The sequence below is a fragment of the Lampris incognitus genome, chromosome 8 (genome assembly GCF_029633865.1).
Source record: "Lampris incognitus isolate fLamInc1 chromosome 8, fLamInc1.hap2, whole genome shotgun sequence".
NCBI classification, from domain to species: domain Eukaryota; kingdom Metazoa; phylum Chordata; class Actinopteri; order Lampriformes; family Lampridae; genus Lampris; species Lampris incognitus.
Genome location: NC_079218.1, coordinates 59,540,906 through 59,559,986, shown reverse-complemented (window position 1 = coordinate 59,559,986; position 19,081 = coordinate 59,540,906).

Below are 19,081 nucleotides of genomic sequence, written 5' to 3'. Positions count from 1 at the left end.
AACTCATGCTGGTGACTCTTCACATCTGTTTACTGACCCGCAACACATGCTGGTGACTCTTCACATCTGTGTACTGACCCGCAACTCATGCTGGTGACTCATCACACCTATGTTCTGACCCGCAACTCATGCTGGTGACTCTTTGACCCGCACCACATGCTGGTGACTCTTCACACCTGTGTTCTGACCCGCAACACATGCTGGTGACTTTTCACATCTGTTTTCTGACCCGAAACTCATGCTGGTGACTCTTCACTCCTGTGTTCTGATCCGCAACACATGCTGGTGACTTTTCACATCTGTGTTCTGACCCGAAACTCATGCTGGTGACTTTTCACACCGGTGTACTGACCCGCAACACATGCTGGTGGCACGTCACACCTGTGTTCTGACCCGCAACACATGCTGGTGACTCTTCACACCTGTGTACTGACCCGCAACACATGCTGGTGACTCTTCACACCTGTGTACTGACCCGCAACACATGCTCGTGACTCTTCATATCTGTGTTCTGACCCGCAACTCATGCCGGTGACTCTTCACATCTGTGTTCTGACACGAAACTCATGCTGGTGACACTTCACACCTGTGTACTGACCCGCAACACATGCTGGTGACTCTTCACATCTGTTTACTGACCCGCAACACATGCTGGTGACTCTTCACACCTGTGTACTGACCCACAACACATGCTGGTGACTCTTCACATCTGTTTACTGACCTGCAACACATGCTGGTGACTCTTCATACCTGTGTACTGAACCGCAACTCATGCTGGTGACTGTTCACATCTGTGTACTGACCCGCAACTCATGCTGGTGACTCTTCACATCTGTGTACTGACCCGCAACACATGCTGGTGACTCGTCACATGGGTTCTGACCCGCAACACATGCTGGTGACTCTTCACATCTGTGTTCTGACCCGCAACTCATGCTGATGACTCTTCACATCTGTGTTCTGACCCGCAACTCATGCTGGTGACTCTTCACATCTGTTTATTTTCCCGCAACTCATGCTGGTGACTCTTCACCTCAGTGTTCTGACCCGCAACACATGCTGGTGACTCTTCACATCTGTGTACTGACCCGCAACTCATGCTGGTGACTCTTCACATCTGTGTACTGACCCGCAACTCATGCTGGTGACTCTTCACACCTGTGTTCTGACCCGCAACACATGCTGGTGACTCTTCACACCTGTGTTCTGACCCGCAACACATGCTGATGACTCTTCACACCTCTGTACTGACCCGCAACACATGCTGGTGACTCTTCACATCTGTGTTCTGACCCGCAAACCATGCTGGTGACTCTTCACACCTGTGTACTGACCCGCAAAACATGCTGGTGACTCTTCACACCTGTGTCCTGACCCGCAATACATGCTGGTGACTCTTCACACCTGTGTACTGACCCGCAACTCATGCTGGTGACTGTTCACATCTGTGTACTGACCCGCAACTCATGCTGGTGACTCTTCACATCTGCGTACTGACCCGCAACTCATGCTGGTGACTCTTCACATCTGTTTACTGACCCGCAACACATGCTGGTGACTCTTCACATCTGTGTACTGACCCGCAACTCATGCTGGTGACTCATCACACCTATGTTCTGACCCGCAACTCATGCTGGTGACTCTTTGACCCGCACCACATGCTGGTGACTCTTCACACCTGTGTTCTGACCCGCAACACATGCTGGTGACTTTTCACATCTGTTTTCTGACCCGAAACTCATGCTGGTGACTCTTCACTCCTGTGTTCTGATCCGCAACACATGCTGGTGACTTTTCACATCTGTGTTCTGACCCGAAACTCATGCTGGTGACTTTTCACACCTGTGTAATGACCCGCAACACATGCTGGTGGCACCTCACACCTGTGTTCTGACCCGCAACACATGCTGGTGACTCTTCACACCTGTGTACTGACCCGCAACACATGCTGCTGACTCTTCACACCTGTGTACTAACCCGCAACACATGCTCGTGACTCCTCATATCTGTGTTCTGACCCGCAACTCATGCTGGTGACTCTTCACATCTGTGTTCTGACCCGCAACTCATGCTGGTGACTCTTCGCATCTGTTTACTTTCCCGCAACTCATGCTGGTGACTCTTCACATCTGTGTTCTGACCCACAACACATGCTGGTGACTCTTCACTTCTGTGTACTGATCCGCAACTCATGCTGGTGACTCTTCACACCTGTGTTCTGACCCGCAACACATGCTGGTGACTCTTCACACCGGTGTTCTGACCCGCAACACATGCTGGTGACTCTTCACACCTGTGTACTGACCCGCAACACATGCTGGTGACTCTTCACACCTGTGTTCTGACCCACAACACATGCTGGTGACTCATCACACCTATGTTCTGAACGCAACTCATGCTGGTGACTCTTTGACCCACAACACATGCTGGTGACTCTTCACACCTGTGTTCTGACCCGCAACACATGATGGTGACTTTTCACATCTGTGTTCTGACCCGAAACCCATGCTGGTGACTCTTCACACCTGTGTTCTGATCCGCAACACATGCTGGTGACTTTTCATATCTGTGTTCTGACCCGTAACTCATGCTGGTGACTCTTCACACCTGTGTACTGACCCGCAACTCATGCTGATGACTCTTCACATCTGTGTTCTGACCCGCAACTCATGCTGGTGACTCTTCACATCTGTTTACCTTCCCGTAACTCATGCTGGTGACTCTTCACATCTGTGTTCTGACCCGCAACACATGCTGGTGACTCTTCACATCTGTGTACTGACCCGCAACTCATGCTGGTGACTCTTCACACCTGTGTACTGACCCGCAACACATGCTGGTGACTCTTCACATCTGTGTTCTGACCCGCAAACCATGCTGGTGACTCTTCACACCTGTGTACTGACCCGCAAAACATGCTGGTGACTCTTCACACCTGTGCCCTGACCCGCAATACATGCTGGTGACTCTTCACACCTGTGTACTGACCCGCAACTCATGCTGGTGACTGTTCACATCTGTGTACTGACCCGCAACTCATGCTGGTGACTCTTCACATCTGCGTACTGACCCGCAACTCATGCTGGTGACTCTTCACATCTGTTTACTGACCCGCAACACATGCTGGTGACTCTTCACATCTGTGTACTGACCCGCAACTCATGCTGGTGACTCATCAAACCTATGTTCTGACCCGCAACTCATGCTGGTGACTCTTTGACCCGCACCACATGCTGGTGACTCTTCACACCTGTGTACTGACCCGAAACTCATGCTGGTGACTCTTCACATCTGTTTACTGACCCGCAACTCATGCTGGTGACTCTTCACATGTGTTCTGAAAAGCAGCACATGCTGGTGACTCTTCACATCTGTTTACTGAGCCGCAACACATGCTGGTAACTCTTCATATGTGTTCTGACCCGCAACACATGCTGGTGACTCTTCACATCTGCGTTATGACCCGCAACTCATGCTGGTGACTCTTCTCATCTGTGTTCTGACCCACAACTCATGCTGGTGACTCTTCGCATCTGTTTACTTTCCCGCAACTCATGCTGGTGACTCTTCACATCTGTGTTCTGACCCACAACACATGCTGGTGACTCTTCACTTCTGTGTACTGATCTGCAACTCATGCTGGTGACTCTTCACACCTGTGTTCTGACCCGCAACACATGCTGGTGACTCTTCACACCTGTGTTCTGACCCGCAACACATGCTGGTGACTCTTCACACCTGTGTACTGACCCGCAACACATGCTGGTGACTCTTCACATCTGTGTTCTGACCCACAACACATGCTGGTGACTCATCACACCTATGTTCTGAACGCAACTCATGCTGGTGACTCTTTGACCCACAACATATGCTGGTGACTCTTCACACCTGTGTTCTGACCCGCAACACATGATGGTGACTTTTCACATCTGTGTTCTGACCAGAAACGCATGCTGGTGACTCTTCACACCTGTGTTCTGATCCGCAACACATGCTGGTGACTTTTCATATCTGTGTTCTGACCCGTAACTCATGCTGGTGACTCTTCACACCTGTGTACTGACCCGCAACACATGCTGGTGACTCTTCATATCTGTGTTCTGACCCGCAACTCATTCTGGTGACTCTTCACACCTGTGTACTGACCCGCAACACATGCTGGTGACTCTTCACACCTGTGTACTGACCCGCAACACATGCTGGTGACTCTTCACACCTGTGTTCTGACCCGCAACACATGCTGGTGACTCTTCACACCTGTGTTCTGACCCGTAACACATGCTGGTGACTCTTCACACCTGTGTACTGACCCGAAACTCATGCTGGTGACTCTTCACACCTGTGTACTGACCCGCAACACATGCCGTTGACTCTTCACACCTGTGTACTGACCCGCAACACATGCTGGTGACTCTTCACACCTATGTTCTGACCCGCAACACATGCTGGTGTCTCTTCACATCTGTGTTCTGACCCGCAACACATGCTGGTGACTCTTCACACCTGTATACTGACCCGCAACTCATGCTGGTGACTCTTCACATCTGTGTACTGACCCGCAACTCATGCTGGTGACTCTTCACATCTCTGTACTGACCCGCAAAACATGCTGGTGAATCTTCACACCTGTGTTCTGACCCGCAACACATGCTGGTGACTCTTCACATCCGTGTACTGACCCGCAACTCATGCTGGTGACTCTTCACACCTGTGTTCTGACCCGCAACTCATGCTGGTGACCCGTCACACCTGTGTTCTGACCCGCAACTCATGCTGGTGACTCTTCACACCTGTGTTCTGACCCGCAACACATGCTGGTGACTCTTCACATCTGTGTTCTGACCCGCAAACCATGCTGGTGGCTCTTCACATCTGTGTTCTTACACGCAACACATGCTGGTGACTCTTCACACCTGTGTACTGACCCGCAACACATGCTGGTGACTCTTCACACCTGTGTTCTGACCCGCAACTCATGCTGGTGACTCTTTGACCCGCAAGACATGCTGGTGATTCTTCACATCTGTGTTCTGACCAGCAACACATTCTAGTGACTCTCGACACCTGTGTACTGACCCGCAACACATGCTGGTGACTCTTCACCTCTGTGTTCTGACCCGCAACTCATGCTGGTGACTCTTCACATCTGTGTTTTGACCCGCAACACATGCTATTGACTCTTCACATCTGTGTACTATCACGCAACTCATGCTGGTGACTCTTCACACCTGTGTTCTGACCCGCAACACATGCTGGTGACTCTTCACACCTGTGTTCTGACCCGCAACACATGCTTGTGACTCTTCACACCTGTGTACTGACCCGCAACTCATGCTGGTGACTCTTCACATCTGTGTTCTGACCCGCAAACCATGCTGGTGACTCTTCACACCTATGTTCTGACCCGCAACTCATACTGGTGACTCTTTGACCCGCAACACATGCTGGTGACTCTTCACACCTTTGTTCTGACCCGCAAGACATGCTGGTGACTTTTCACATCTGTGTTCTGACCCGAAACTCATGCTGGTGACTCTTCACACCTGTCTTCTGATCCGCAACACATGCTGGTGACTTTTCACATCTGTGTTCTGATCCGAAACTCAAGCTGGTGACTCTTCACACCTGTGTACTGACCTGCAACACATGCTGGTGGCACATCACACCTGTGTTCTGACCCGCAACACATGCAGGTGACTCTTCACAACTGTGTTCTGACCCGCAACAAATGCTGGTGACTCTTCACACCTGTGTACTGACCCGCAACACATGCTGGTGACTCTTCACACCTGTGTTCTGACCCGCAACTCATGCTGGTGACTCTTCACACCTGTGTACTGACCCGCAACACATGCTGGTGACTCTTCACACCTGTGTTCTGACCCGCAACTCATGCTGGTGACTCTTCACATCTGTGTACTGACCCGCAACACATGCTGGTGACTCTTCACATCTGTGTACTGACCCGCAACTCATGCTGGTGACTCTTCACACCTGTGTTCTGACACGCAACTCATGCTGGTGACCCGTCACACCTGTGTTCTGACCCGCAACTCATGCTGGTGACTCTTCACACCTGTGTACTGACACGCAACTCATGCTGGTGACCCGTCACACCTGTGTTCTGACCCGCAACTCATGCTGGTGACTCTTCACACCTGTGTTCTGACCCGCAACACATGCTGGTGACTCTTCACATCTGTGTTCTGACCCGCAAATCATGCTGGTGACTCTTCACATCTGTGTTCTGACCCACAAAACATGCTGGTAACTCTTCACACCTGTGTACTGACCCGCAACACATGCTGGTGACTCTTCACACCTGTGTTCTGACCCGCAACTCATGCTGGTGACTCTTTGACCCGCAACACATGCTGGTGATTCTTCACATCTGTGTTCTGACCAGCAACACATTCTGGTGACTCTCCACACCTGTGTACTGACCCGCAACACATGCTGGTGACTCTTCACATCTGTGTTCTGACCCGCAACTCATGCTGGTGACTCTTCACATCTGTGTTCTGACCCGCAACACATGCTGGTGACTCTTCACATCTGTGTACTGACACCCAAATCATGCTGGTGACTCTTCACACCTGTGTTCTGACCCGCAACACATGCTGGTGACTCTTCACACCTGTGTTCTGACCCGCAACACATGCTGGTGACTCTTCACACCTGTGTACTAACCCGCAACTCATGCTGGTGACTCTTCACATCTGTGTTCTGACCCGCAAACCATGCTGGTGACTCTTCACATCTGTGTTCTGACCCACAACACATGCTGGTGACTCATCACAACTATGTTTTGACCCGCGACTCATGCTGGTGACTCTTTGACCCGCAACACATGCTGGTGACTCTTCACACCTGTGTTCTGACCCGAAACTCATGCTGGTGACTCTTCACACCTGTGTTCTGATCCGCAACACATGCTGGTGACTTTTCATATCTGTGTTCTGACCCGTAACTCATGCTGTTGACTCTTCACACCTGTGTACTGACCCGCAACACATGCTGGTGACTCTTCATATCTGTGTTCTGACCCGCAACTCATGCTGGTGACTCTTCACACTTGTGTACTGACCCGCAACACATGCTGGTGACTCTTCACACCTGTGTACTGACCCGCAACACATGCTGGTGACTCTTAACACCTGTGTTCTGACCCGCAACACATGCTGGTGACGCTTCACACCTGTGTTCTGACCCGTAACACATGCTGGTGACTCTTCACACCTGTGTACTGACCCGAAACTCATGCTGGTGACTCTTCACACATGTGTGTTCTGACCCGCAACACATGCTGGTGACTCTTCATATCTGTGTTCTGACCCGCAACTCATGCTGGTGACTCTTCACACCTGTGTACTGACCCGCAACACATGCCGGTGACTCTTCACACCTGTGTAATGACCCGCAACACATGCTGGTGACTCTTCACACCTGTCTTCTGACCCGCAACTCATGCTGGTGTCTCTTCACACCTGTCTTCTGACCCGCAACACATGCTGGTGACTCTTCACACCTGTGTACTGACCCGCAAGTCATGCTGGTGACTCTTCACACCTGTTTACTGACCCGCAACTCATGCAGGTGACTCTTCACATCTGTGTACTGACCCGCAACTCATGCTGGTGACTCTTCACATCTGTGTACTGACCCGCAACACATGCTGGTGACTCTTCACATCTGTGTACTGACCCGCAACAAATGCTGGTGACTCTTCATATCTGTGTTCTGACCCGCAACTCATGCTGGTGACTCTTCACATCTGTGTTCTGACCCGCAACACATGCTGGTGACTCTTCACACCTGTGTTCTGACCCGCAACACATGCTGGTGACTCTTCACACCTGTGTACTGACCCGCAACTCATGCTGGTGACTCTTCACATCTGTGTTCTGACCCGCAAACCATGCTGGTGACTCTTCACATCTATGTTCTGACCCACAACACATGCTGGTGACTCATCACACCTATGTTTTGACCCGCGACTCATGCTGGTGACTATTTGACCCGCAACTCATGCTGGTGACTCATCACACCTATGTTCTGACCCGCAACTCATGCTGGTGACTCTTTGACCCGCACCACATGCTGGTGACTCTTCACACCTGTGTTCTGACCCGCAACACATGCTGGTGACTTTTCACATCTGTTTTCTGACCCGAAACTCATGCTGGTGACTCTTCACTCCTGTGTTCTGATCCGCAACACATGCTGGTGACTTTTCACATCTGTGTTCTGACCCGAAACTCATGCTGGTGACTTTTCACACCTGTGTAATGACCCGCAACACATGCTGGTGGCACCTCACACCTGTGTTCTGACCCGCAACACATGCTGGTGACTCTTCACACCTGTGTACTGACCCGCAACACATGCTGCTGACTCTTCACACCTGTGTACTAACCCGCAACACATGCTCGTGACTCCTCATATCTGTGTTCTGACCCGCAACTCATGCTGGTGACTCTTCACATCTGTGTTCTGACCCGCAACTCATGCTGGTGACTCTTCGCATCTGTTTACTTTCCCGCAACTCATGCTGGTGACTCTTCACATCTGTGTTCTGACCCACAACACATGCTGGTGACTCTTCACTTCTGTGTACTGATCCGCAACTCATGCTGGTGACTCTTCACACCTGTGTTCTGACCCGTAACACATGCTGGTGACTCTTCACACCGGTGTTCTGACCCGCAACACATGCTGGTGACTCTTCACACCTGTGTACTGACCCGCAACACATGCTGGTGACTCTTCACACCTGTGTTCTGACCCACAACACATGCTGGTGACTCATCACACCTATGTTCTGAACGCAACTCATGCTGGTGACTCTTTGACCCACAACACATGCTGGTGACTCTTCACACCTGTGTTCTGACCCGCAACACATGATGGTGACTTTTCACATCTGTGTTCTGACCCGAAACCCATGCTGGTGACTCTTCACACCTGTGTTCTGATCCGCAACACATGCTGGTGACTTTTCATATCTCTGTTCTGACCCGTAACTCATGCTGGTGACTCTTCACACCTGTGTACTGACCCGCAACTCATGCTGATGACTCTTCACATCTGTGTTCTGACCCGCAACTCATGCTGGTGACTCTTCACATCTGTTTACCTGCCCGTAACTCATGCTGGTGACTCTTCACATCTGTGTTCTGACCCGCAACACATGCTGGTGACTCTTCACATCTGTGTACTGACCCGCAACTCATGCTGGTGACTCTTCACACCTGTGTACTGACCCGCAACACATGCTGGTGACTCTTCACATCTGTGTTCTGACCCGCAAACCATGCTGGTGACTCTTCACACCTGTGTACTGACCCGCAAAACATGCTGGTGACTCTTCACACCTGTGTCCTGACCCGCAATACATGCTGGTGACTCTTCACACCTGTGTACTGACCCGCAACTCATGCTGGTGACTGTTCACATCTGTGTACTGACCCGCAACTCATGCTGGTGACTCTTCACATCTGCGTACTGACCCGCAACTCATGCTGGTGACTCTTCACATCTGTTTACTGACCCGCAACACATGCTGGTGACTCTTCACATCTGTGTACTGACCCGCAACTCATGCTGGTGACTCATCAAACCTATGTTCTGACCCGCAACTCATGCTGGTGACTCTTTGACCCGCACCACATGCTGGTGACTCTTCACACCTGTGTACTGACCCGAAACTCATGCTGGTGACTCTTCACATCTGTTTACTGACCCGCAACTCATGCTGGTGACTCTTCACATGTGTTCTGAAAAGCAGCACATGCTGGTGACTCTTCACATCTGTTTACTGAGCCGCAACACATGCTGGTAACTCTTCATATGTGTTCTGACCCGCAACACATGCTGGTGACTCTTCACATCTGTGTTATGACCCGCAACTCATGCTGGTGACTCTTCTCATCTGTGTTCTGACCCACAACTCATGCTGGTGACTCTTCGCAATCTGTTTACTTTCCCGCAACTCATGCTGGTGACTCTTCACATCTGTGTTCTGACCCACAACACATGCTGGTGACTCTTCACTTCTGTGTACTGATCCGCAACTCATGCTGGTGACTCTTCACACCTGTGTTCTGACCCGCAACACATGCTGGTGACTCTTCACACCTGTGTTCTGACCCGCAACACATGCTGGTGACTCTTCACACCTATGTTCTGACCCGCAACTCATGCTGGTGACTCTTTGACCCGCACCACATGCTGGTGACTCTTCACACCTGTGTTCTGACCCGCAACACATGCTGGTGACTTTTCACATCTGTGTTCTGACCCACAACACATGCTGGTGACTCTTCACTTCTGTGTACTGATCCGCAACTCATGCTGGTGACTCTTCACTTCTGTGTACTGATCCGCAACTCATGCTGGTGACTCTTCACACCTGTGTTCTGACCCGCAACACATGCTGGTGACTCTTCACACCTGTGTTCTGACCCGCAACACATGCTGGTGACTCATCACACCTATGTTCTGACCCGCAACTCATGCTGGTGACTCTTTGACCCGCACCACATGCTGGTGACTCTTCACACCTGTGTTCTGACCCGCAACACATGCTGGTGACTTTTCACATCTGTTTTCTGACCCGAAACTCATGCTGGTGACTTTTCACACCTGTGTAATGACCCGCAACACATGCTGGTGGCACCTCACACCTGTGTTCTGACCCGCAACACATGCTGGTGACTCTTCACACCTGTGTACTGACCCGCAACACATGCTGCTGACTCTTCACACCTGTGTACTAACCCGCAACACATGCTCGTGACTCCTCATATCTGTGTTCTGACCCGCAACTCATGCTGGTGACTCTTCACATCTGTGTTCTGACCCGCAACTCATGCTGGTGACTCTTCGCATCTGTTTACTTTCCCGCAACTCATGCTGGTGACTCTTCACATCTGTGTTCTGACCCACAACACATGCTGGTGACTCTTCACTTCTGTGTACTGATCCGCAACTCATGCTGGTGACTCTTCACACCTGTGTTCTGACCCGCAACACATGCTGGTGACTCTTCACACCGGTGTTCTGACCCGCAACACATGCTGGTGACTCTTCACACCTGTGTACTGACCCGCAAAACATGCTGGTGACTCTTCACACCTGTGTCCTGACCCGCAATACATGCTGGTGACTCTTCACACCTGTGTACTGACCCGCAACTCATGCTGGTGACTGTTCACATCTGTGTACTGACCCGCAACTCATGCTGGTGACTCTTCACATCTGCGTACTGACCCGCAACTCATGCTGGTGACTCTTCACATCTGTTTACTGACCCGCAACACATGCTGGTGACTCTTCACATCTGTGTACTGACCCGCAACTCATGCTGGTGACTCATCAAACCTATGTTCTGACCCGCAACTCATGCTGGTGACTCTTTGACCCGCACCACATGCTGGTGACTCTTCACACCTGTGTACTGACCCGAAACTCATGCTGGTGACTCTTCACATCTGTTTACTGACCCGCAACTCATGCTGGTGACTCTTCACATGTGTTCTGAAAAGCAGCACATGCTGGTGACTCTTCACATCTGTTTACTGAGCCGCAACACATGCTGGTAACTCTTCATATGTGTTCTGACCCGCAACACATGCTGGTGACTCTTCACATCTGCGTTATGACCCGCAACTCATGCTGGTGACTCTTCTCATCTGTGTTCTGACCCACAACTCATGCTGGTGACTCTTCGCATCTGTTTACTTTCCCGCAACTCATGCTGGTGACTCTTCACATCTGTGTTCTGACCCACAACACATGCTGGTGACTCTTCACTTCTGTGTACTGATCCGCAACTCATGCTGGTGACTCTTCACACCTGTGTTCTGACCCGCAACACATGCTGGTGACTCTTCACACCTGTGTTCTGACATGCAACACATGCTGGTGACTCTTCACACCTATGTTCTGACCCGCAACTCATGCTGGTGACTCTTTGACCCGCACCACATGCTGGTGACTCTTCACACCTGTGTTCTGACCCGCAACACATGCTGGTGACTTTTCACATCTGTGTTCTGACCCACAACACATGCTGGTGACTCTTCACTTCTGTGTACTGATCCGCAACTCATGCTGGTGACTCTTCACACCTGTGTTCAGACCCGCAACACATGCTGGTGACTCTTCACACCTGTGTTCTGACCCGCAACACATGCTGGTGACTCATCACACCTATGTTCTGACCCGCAACTCATGCTGGTGATTCTTTGACCCGCACCACATGCTGGTGACTCTTCACACCTGTGTTCTGACCCGCAACACATGCTGGTGACTTTTCACATCTGTTTTCTGACCCGAAACTCATGCTGGTGACTCTTCACTCCTGTGTTCTGATCCGCAACACATGCTGGTGACTTTTCACATCTGTGTTCTGACCCGAAACTCATGCTGGTGACTTTTCACACCTGTGTAATGACCCGCAACACATGCTGGTGGCACCTCACACCTGTGTTCTGACCCGCAACACATGCTGGTGACTCTTCACACCTGTGTACTGACCCGCAACACATGCTGCTGACTCTTCACACCTGTGTACTAACCCGCAACACATGCTCGTGACTCCTCATATCTGTGTTCTGACCCGCAACTCATGCTGGTGACTCTTCACATCTGTGTTCTGACCCGCAACTCATGCTGGTGACTCTTCGCATCTGTTTACTTTCCCGCAACTCATGCTGGTGACTCTTCACATCTGTGTTCTGACCCACAACACATGCTGGTGACTCTTCACTTCTGTGTACTGATCCGCAACTCATGCTGGTGACTCTTCACACCTGTGTTCTGACCCGCAACACATGCTGGTGACTCTTCACACCGGTGTTCTGACCCGCAACACATGCTGGTGACTCTTCACACCTGTGTACTGACCCGCAACACATGCTGGTGACTCTTCACACCTGTGTTCTGACCCACAACACATGCTGGTGACTCATCACACCTATGTTCTGAACGCAACTCATGCTGGTGACTCTTTGACCCACAACACATGCTGGTGACTCTTCACACCTGTGTTCTGACCCGCAACACATGATGGTGACTTTTCACATCTGTGTTCTGACCCGAAACCCATGCTGGTGACTCTTCACACCTGTGTTCTGATCCGCAACACATGCTGGTGACTTTTCATATCTGTGTTCTGACCCGTAACTCATGCTGGTGACTCTTCACACCTGTGTACTGACCCGCAACTCATGCTGATGACTCTTCACATCTGTGTTCTGACCCGCAACTCATGCTGGTGACTCTTCACATCTGTTTACCTTCCCGTAACTCATGCTGGTGACTCTTCACATCTGTGTTCTGACCCGCAACACATGCTGGTGACTCTTCACATCTGTGTACTGACCCGCAACTCATGCTGGTGACTCTTCACACCTGTGTACTGACCCGCAACACATGCTGGTGACTCTTCACATCTGTGTTCTGACCCGCAAACCATGCTGGTGACTCTTCACACCTGTGTACTGACCCGCAAAACATGCTGGTGACTCTTCACACCTGTGTCCTGACCCGCAATACATGCTGGTGACTCTTCACACCTGTGTACTGACCCGCAACTCATGCTGGTGACTGTTCACATCTGTGTACTGACCCGCAACTCATGCTGGTGACTCTTCACATCTGCGTGCTGACCCGCAACTCATGCTGGTGACTCTTCACATCTGTTTACTGACCCGCAACACATGCTGGTGTCTCTTCACATCTGTGTACTGACCCGCAACTCATGCTGGTGACTCATCAAACCTATGTTCTGACCCGCAACTCATGCTGGTGACTCTTTGACCCGCACCACATGCTGGTGACTCTTCACACCTGTGTACTGACCCGAAACTCATGCTGGTGACTCTTCACATCTGTTTACTGACCCGCAACTCATGCTGGTGACTCTTCACATGTGTTCTGAAAAGCAGCACATGCTGGTGACTCTTCACATCTGTTTACTGAGCCGCAACACATGCTGGTAACTCTTCATATGTGTTCTGACCCGCAACACATGCTGGTGACTCTTCACATCTGCGTTATGACCCGCAACTCATGCTGGTGACTCTTCTCATCTGTGTTCTGACCCACAACTCATGCTGGTGACTCTTCGCATCTGTTTACTTTCCCGCAACTCATGCTGGTGACTCTTCACATCTGTGTTCTGACCCACAACACATGCTGGTGACTCTTCACTTCTGTGTACTGATCCGCAACTCATGCTGGTGACTCTTCACACCTGTGTTCTGACCCGCAACACATGCTGGTGACTCTTCACACCTGTGTTCTGACCCGCAACACATGCTGGTGACTCTTCACACCTGTGTACTGACCCGCAACACATGCTGGTGACTCTTCACATCTGTGTTCTGACCCACAACACATGCTGGTGACTCATCACACCTATGTTCTGAACGCAACTCATGCTGGTGACTCTTTGACCCACAACATATGCTGGTGACTCTTCACACCTGTGTTCTGACCCGCAACACATGATGGTGACTTTTCACATCTGTGTTCTGACCAGAAACGCATGCTGGTGACTCTTCACACCTGTGTTCTGATCCGCAACACATGCTGGTGACTTTTCATATCTGTGTTCTGACCCGTAACTCATGCTGGTGACTCTTCACACCTGTGTACTGACCCGCAACACATGCTGGTGACTCTTCATATCTGTGTTCTGACCCGCAACTCATTCTGGTGACTCTTCACACCTGTGTACTGACCCGCAACACATGCTGGTGACTCTTCACACCTGTGTACTGACCCGCAACACATGCTGGTGACTCTTCACACCTGTGTTCTGACCCGCAACACATGCTGGTGACTCTTCACACCTGTGTTCTGACCCGTAACACATGCTGGTGACTCTTCACACCTGTGTACTGACCCGCAACACATGCTGGTGACTCTTCACACCTGTGTTCTGACCCGCAACACATGCTGGTGACTCTTCACACCTGTGTTCTGACCCGTAACACATGCTGGTGACTCTTCACACCTGTGTACTGACCCGAAACTCATGCTGGTGACTCTTCACACCTGTGTACTGACCCGCAACACATGCCGTTGACTCTTCACACCTGTGTACTGACCCGCAACACATGCTGGTGACTCTTCACACCTATGTTCTGACCCGCAACACATGCTGGTGTCTCTTCACATCTGTGTTCTGACCCGCAACACATGCTGGTGACTCTTCACACCTGTATACTGACCCGCAACTCATGCTGGTGACTCTTCACATCTGTGTACTGACCCGCAACTCATGCTGGTGACTCTTCACATCTCTGTACTGACCCGCAAAACATGCTGGTGAATCTTCACACCTGTGTTCTGACCCGCAACACATGCTGGTGACTCTTCACATCCGTGTACTGACCCGCAACTCATGCTGGTGACTCTTCACACCTGTGTTCTGACCCGCAACTCATGCTGGTGACTCTTCACACCTGTGTTCTGACCCGCAACACATGCTGGTGACTCTTCACACCTGTGTTCTGACCCGTAACACATGCTGGTGACTCTTCACACCTGTGTACTGACCCGAAACTCATGCTGGTGACTCTTCACACCTGTGTACTGACCCGCAACACATGCCGTTGACTCTTCACACCTGTGTACTGACCCGCAACACATGCTGGTGACTCTTCACACCTATGTTCTGACCCGCAACACATGCTGGTGTCTCTTCACATCTGTGTTCTGACCCGCAACACATGCTGGTGACTCTTCACACCTGTATACTGACCCGCAACTCATGCTGGTGACTCTTCACATCTGTGTACTGACCCGCAACTCATGCTGGTGACTCTTCACATCTCTGTACTGACCCGCAAAACATGCTGGTGAATCTTCACACCTGTGTTCTGACCCGCAACACATGCTGGTGACTCTTCACATCCGTGTACTGACCCGCAACTCATGCTGGTGACTCTTCACACCTGTGTTCTGACCCGCAACTCATGCTGGTGACCCGTCACACCTGTATTCTGACCCGCAACTCATGCTGGTGACTCTTCACACCTGTGTTCTGACCCGCAACACATGCTGGTGACTCTTCACATCTGTGTTCTGACCCGCAAACCATGCTGGTGGCTCTTCACATCTGTGTTCTTACACGCAACACATGCTGGTGACTCTTCACACCTGTGTACTGACCCGCAACACATGCTGGTGACTCTTCACACCTGTGTTCTGACCCGCAACTCATGCTGGTGACTCTTTGACCCGCAAGACATGCTGGTGATTCTTCACATCTGTGTTCTGACCAGCAACACATTCTAGTGACTCTCGACACCTGTGTACTGACCCGCAACACATGCTGGTGACTCTTCACCTCTGTGTTCTGACCCGCAACTCATGCTGGTGACTCTTCACATCTGTGTTTTGACCCGCAACACATGCTATTGACTCTTCACATCTGTGTACTATCACGCAACTCATGCTGGTGACTCTTCAAACCTGTGTTCTGACCCGCAACACATGCTGGTGACTCTTCACACCTGTGTTCTGACCCGCAACACATGCTTGTGATTCTTCACACCTGTGTACTGACCCGCAACTCATGCTGGTGACTCTTCACATCTGTGTTCTGACCCGCAAACCATGCTGGTGACTCTTCACACCTATGTTCTGACCCGCAACTCATACTGGTGACTCTTTGACCCGCAACACATGCTGGTGACTCTTCACACCTGTGTACTGACCCGCAAGACATGCTGGTGACTTTTCACATCTGTGTTCTGACCCGAAACTCATGCTGGTGACTCTTCACACCTGTCTTCTGATCCGCAACACATGCTGGTGACTTTTCACATCTGTGTTCTGATCCGAAACTCAAGCTGGTGACTCTTCACACCTGTGTACTGACCCGCAACACATGCTGGTGGCACATCACACCTGTGTTCTGACCCGCAACACATGCAGGTGACTCTTCACAACTGTGTTCTGATCCGCAACACATGCTGGTGACTTTTCATATCTGTGTTCTGACCCGTAACTCATGCTGTTGACTCTTCACACCTGTGTACTGACCCGCAACACATGCTGGTGACTCTTCATATCTGTGTTCTGACCCGCAACTCATGCTGTTGACTCTTCACACCTGTGTACTGACCCGCAACACATGCTGGTGACTCTTCATATCTGTGTTCTGACCCGCAACTCATGCTGGTGACTCTTCACACTTGTGTACTGACCCGCAACACATGCTGGTGACTCTTCACACCTGTGTACTGACCCGCAACACATGCTGGTGACTCTTAACACCTGTGTTCTGACCCGCAACACATGCTGGTGACGCTTCACACCTGTGTTCTGACCCGTAACACATTCTGGTGACTCTTCACACCTGTGTACTGACCCGAAACTCATGCTGGTGACTCTTCACACATGTGTGTTCTGACCCGCAACACATGCTGGTGACTCTTCATATCTGTGTTCTGACCCGCAACTCATGCTGGTGACTCTTCACACCTGTGTACTGACCCGCAACACATGCCGGTGACTCTTCACACCTGTGTAATGACCCGCAACACATGCTGGTGACTCTTCACACCTGTGTACTGACCCGCAACACATGCTGGTGACTCTTCACACCTGTGTTCTGACCCGCAACTCATGCTGGTGACTCTTTGACCCGCAAGACATGCTGGTGATTCTTCACATCTGTGTTCTGACCAGCAACACATTCTAGTGACTCTCGACACCTGTGTACTGACCCGCAACACATGCTGGTGACTCTTCACCTCTGTGTTCTGACCCGCAACTCATGCTGGTGACTCTTCACATCTGTGTTTTGACCCGCAACACATGCTATTGACTCTTCACATCTGTGTACTATCACGCAACTCATGCTGGTGACTCTTCAAACCTGTGTTCTGACCCGCAACACATGCTGGTGACTCTTCACACCTGTGTTCTGACCCGCAACACATGCTTGTGATTCTTCACACCTGTGTACTGACCCGCAACTCATGCTGGTGACTCTTCACATCTGTGTTCTGACCCGCAAACCATGCTGGTGACTCTTCACACCTATGTTCTGACCCGCAACTCATACTGGTGACTCTTTGACCCGCAACACATGCTGGTGACTCTTCACACCTGTGTACTGACCCGCAAGACATGCTGGTGACTTTTCACATCTGTGTTCTGACCCGAAACTCATGCTGGTGACTCTTCACACCTGTCTTCTGATCCGCAACACATGCTGGTGACTTTTCACATCTGTGTTCTGATCCGAAACTCAAGCTGGTGACTCTTCACACCTGTGTACTGACCCGCAACACATGCTGGTGGCACATCACACCTGTGTTCTGACCCGCAACACATGCAGGTGACTCTTCACAACTGTGTTCTGATCCGCAACACATGCTGGTGACTTTTCATATCTGTGTTCTGACCCGTAACTCATGCTGTTGACTCTTCACACCTGTGTACTGACCCGCAACACATGCTGGTGACTCTTCATATCTGTGTTCTGACCCGCAACTCATGCTGTTGACTCTTCACACCTGTGTACTGACCCGCAACACATGCTGGTGACTCTTCATATCTGTGTTCTGACCCGCAACTCATGCTGGTGACTCTTCACACTTGTGTACTGACCCGCAACACATGCTGGTGACTCTTCACACCTGTGTACTGACCCGCAACACATGCTGGTGACTCTTAACACCTGTGTTCTGACCCGCAACACATGCTGGTGACGCTTCACACCTGTGTTCTGACCCGTAACACATTCTGGTGACTCTTCACACCTGTGTACTGACCCGAAACTCATGCTGGTGACTCTTCACACATGTGTGTTCTGACCCGCAACACATGCTGGTGACTCTTCATATCTGTGTTCTGACCCGCAACTCATGCTGGTGACTCTTCACACCTGTGTACTGACCCGCAACACATGCCGGTGACTCTTCACACCTGTGTAATGACCCGCAACACATGCTGGTGACTCTTCACACCTGTCTTCTGACCCGCAACTCATGCTGGTGTCTCTTCACACCTGTCTTCTGACCCGCAACACATGCTGGTGACTCTTCACACCTGT